Raw genomic sequence first — 4,523 nt, forward strand, 5'->3', positions numbered from 1 at the left:
AATCAGGGACACTGTCTCATTTGCCAAGGTGTCGAAAATCAGATGGGCTGGTCATGTAATGAGATTTAAAGACGACCGCTGGACTAGAGCTGTAACTGACTGGATTCCACGGGATGTCAAAAGACCGCGTGGCCGCCCACCTACCAGATGGTCAGACTTCTTCATCAAGATCATGAACGATCAGTTTGAGGCTCTTCATGTTCCTAGAGCGAACAGACGCCATTGGGCTACACTAGCACGCGACAGGGACAAATGGAGACGTTACTGGCGCCCGCTTGAGCAAATCGAGGATTAACGGGAAGTCAAGTGATCAAGTGATTATGTTATCAATCAGACTTTTAAAATTGTTCTTCATTGATAAACTACTACTGAAAGACTTGTAAACTAGCTTTGACAATGTTTGAATTCTTAGGGGAAACGTTATCTTCTCATAGTTGTATATCACAGAAATAAAGTGACAAATAATATAATTTTTTTTATTTTGCTGTGATAATCACACTTAATCACTTAATCACTTAACTTCCCGTTAGTCGTCGATTTGCTCGAGCGGGCGCCAGTAACGTCTCCATTTGTCCCTGTCGTGTGCTAGTGTAGCCCAATGGCATCTCTTCGCTCCGGGAACATGGAGGGCCTCAAACCGATCGTTCATGATCTTGACAAAGAAGTCTGACCATCTGGTAGGTGGGCGGCCACGCGGTCTCTTGACATCCCGTGGAATCCAATCAGTAACAGCTCTAGTCCAACGGTCGTCTTTAAATCTCATTACGTGACCAGCCCATCTGATTTTCGACACCTTGGCATATGAGATAGCGTCCCTGATCCTTGATCGTCGACGGATGTCAGAACTCCGGATTCGTTCTCTCATTTGAGTGAAACGTGATATTCCAAGCATAGCTCTTTCTATTCTTCTTTGGGAGACCTGAATGGCGTTCTCATCTTGTTTGCGTAGGGCCCAGGTCTCTGAGGCATATGTTAATGCAGGAAGAACAGTGGAATCAAAGAGATGTGCCCGGAGCCGGAGGTTCTTCATTCTCTTAGCTATTTCTTCGACGTTCTTGAAGGCGTTCCAAGCCGCTCTCTTCCTCCTGCGCAGCTCGGGTGCCAGGTCATTTGTCATGTTGACCTCTCGACCTAGGTACACATAGCTGTTGCATTCGGAGATGGTCGTTCCATTGAGAGCGAATGGGGCCTCAGGAACAAGGCTGTTTCTCATAAACATTGTCTTCGTAAGATTCAGCTGTAGTCCTACCTTTCCACACTCACGGTCAAAGTCGGCCAGCATTTGTGCCGCTTGGCTGATGTTTGGTGTTATTAAAACAATGTCATCAGCAAAGCGGAGGTGGTGTAGTTGCCGACCATCTATCTTCACTCCCATTCCTTCCCATTCCAGTCATCGCATGATGTTCTCGAGGGTGGCACTGAAGAGTTTCGGTGAAATGGTATCACCCTGCCACACCCCTCTCTTGACATCAACGATCACTTCTTTGTAGAATGGTGAGATCCTGGTAGTGAATCCGCAATACAGCTCACGGAGGATCCTGATGTATTGGGCTTGAATGCCCTGATTGGCTAGGGCTTCAATGACCGCTTCCGTCTCAACAGAATCAAAGGCCTTCTTTAAATCAATGAACGTTAAGCAGAGCGGCATCTTGAACTCCCGAGAAACCTCAATGAGCTTGGTTACCGTGTGGATATGGTCGATGGTGCTGAATCCTTTGCGGAACCCTGCTTGCTCGCATGGTTGTCCTTCATCTAGTGTTCTGCCAATCCTATTCAGGATGACTCGAGTGAACAGCTTGTAGATGACAGACAATAGGCAGATCGGGCGATAGTTGCCAATGTCATGGATGTCTCCCTTCTTGAACAGTAGTACGGTCCTGCTGGTTTTCCATTGGGACGGAACCTTGCATTCAGACAGGTAGCGAGTGAAGAGCCGAGCCAGTGTATTGATGAGTACTGATGGCAGGTTCTTCAGGTGTTCAGGTCTGACCTTGTCTGGGCCGGGTGCTGTTTGCTTCTTTACCAACGAAATGGCGTGTCGGATTTCGGAAGGGAGAACGTTAGGAACGACATACCCATCCTGTGGAATTTGGTATGTCGGCAAGTGGACATGGCTATCGAAGAGATTTGAGTAGAAGTCATGGATAATCTTCTCCATTGCCGTTCTGGAGGATGTGATGGATCCATCAGGACGTCGGAGGGCAGTCATCTTGGTCTTATAGTTGGCGAAGGACAGGTGGGCGTTACGAATACTTTTCCCGGCTTCTGCCGCATCTACCAGTACTTCTGCTCTTCTCTCTTTGAGGTCTTCCTTGATCGCATCTCTGCACTGCTTTGCAAGCTCGGACGTTAGCTTGCGGTTGCCTGAGGCATGCGCCAAACCACGCTGGCGAATTAGCTCAAGAGTTTTCGAAGATAGGCGACTTTTTGTGGCTATCTCTCTCTTGGCGTTCCTCGCACATTCATGGAGGTGCTGAACCAGTCGATCGTATTCCTCGTCAATGTTGTCAACAATGGCATCTTCCCATGTTGCCGCAATAGTACCAAAGAGTTCCCAGTTGGTGGTCGTTCTGGGAGTTCTCTTTTTGAACTTTGCAGCCCTTTCTCCCCGCTCTGTGAAGTAGAATTTTGCACGAAGGAGACGGTGGTCCGATCCCATTCGAAATTTTGGGACAACAGCGACATCGGTCAGGCAAAACCGTCGATTGAATATGATGTGGTCTATTTCGTTGTGGAATCGTCCACCGGGAGACTCCCATGTCCATCGTTTAGATTCTGCCTTCTGGAACTGTGAGTTACCATGAATGGTCTTGGTCGACATGATGAACTCAGACAGTCTCTCACCCTGTTCGTTCCATTCTAGGCCATGGGTCCCGATGTGAAGTTCTTCAGCTGATCTTCTCGGTCCTATCTTGGCATTAAAATCACCCACAATGATCTTGTAGAAGGTGTGGTCTTCTTTATAGAACTTCTCTAGCTCCATGTAGAACTTCTCGATTTCTCTTTCATCATAATGAGATGTTGGTGCGTAGACAACGAAGATAGAAACTGCAGGCAGTGAGCCACATCTATTCAAATGTAAACGTCCGATTCGGGTTGTTAGGCATTCGAATGAATCAATGCTCTTGGCCAAGTTTGTGTTGACAAGGACACCGACGCCTCCAACACCTCTTTTATCGCATGTTCCGAGGAACAATTCTTCTCCGGTGTCGAAAACGGCATGGTGAGATTCGTGCCTTCTTGTCTCGGTCAGACCAACGATGTCGTACTTGATCATTCGCGCTTGTACCATCAGGTCCTCGATGGATGCATCTGATGCTAGCGTACGTGCATTGAAAGTACAGACGATCATTTTTGTCTTCCTTCGTTGTGGCAGCCTAGGTCGGCCTTGAGATTTTGTCGGCCTCTCCTTTCTCATCCTTCTTAGTGCTGCCATGTCGGTGAAGCCTTCAGGGTCAGGTGAATGAGACCAGTTGTAGTTACTTGGACTCCAGGCTCGGCGGACCCAGGGACAGAGCTTCTCTGCTTGCTCCCACCACCACAGGTGACAAAGGGATTCTAATCAGGAGCCCCACCCTACCCTGCCCTGTCTGCTTCCATCAATCACCCAGGGATCGAATTGTGCACAGGAGACCCACCCTACCCAGATAAATACCCCACTGGCAGATTTCCACTCTCGACACTACTTCCACTACCCAGCCGTCGCAACACTCCAGGATGCTTTCCGGACCCGCACGGCCGCACATCATAAGACACTAAATACCCATCTTCTGGAATTGTCGTACCATATTTGATAGGGTTCAAATATGGTAACACCTACAAGGGTGATTAGAGGTCACCCCAAAAGCCTCTATACCTCTCGGAAAGACTGGCAAGCTACCGAGAGTATTCCGCCTGCACGGAAGAGCCTGGCAAGCTATCCGCTGTGTATTCGATATGCCAAAACCAGTAACTACAACTGGTGATAATCACATTTAATTGAAAATGATGGTTCTTCACTCTTTAAGATTTTAGAGCAGGGTGTCTGAATATAATTTTCTTAAAGAATAGTTTTTCCCTAAACAATTTAGGATAAATTGTTTAAAATCTAAGTGTTTTAAGGCTTAGATTATTAATAAGTCATAGGTGTTTATAAAGGAATAGAAGTTCTCTATTTTTTTTGGTACCAAATTTGATAAGTGAGATAAGAAAAAACTAAATGAGGTTGAGTTTTATGGGAGCTGTTCTGGAAACAGTAAATGAAGCCTTTAAGCTTTCTCTTTTCAGTGCCATTTAATTTCATGAGTTCTAGAGAGGCTAGTTCTATGGGGAACTAGCTTTTAACTTCCTTTTCTTCAGATGCTGAAATCTACATACAATCAAATCATATAATCAGCAATAAATATTAACAAATTTTAATGTTTCTATCTTTTGTGGTTGCTTTTTGTATTGTTTTGGAAATTGCTATTTAAATCCAGTTCCACTTAATAGAAGTCTGTTTTCTTGACATAATGCAAGGAAGATGAAGGCAACAGGAGTGGGGA

This window comes from Sorex fumeus, unplaced genomic scaffold (assembly GCF_029834395.1).
Source record: "Sorex fumeus unplaced genomic scaffold, SorFum_2.1 ptg000098l, whole genome shotgun sequence".
Taxonomy (NCBI): domain Eukaryota; kingdom Metazoa; phylum Chordata; class Mammalia; order Eulipotyphla; family Soricidae; genus Sorex; species Sorex fumeus.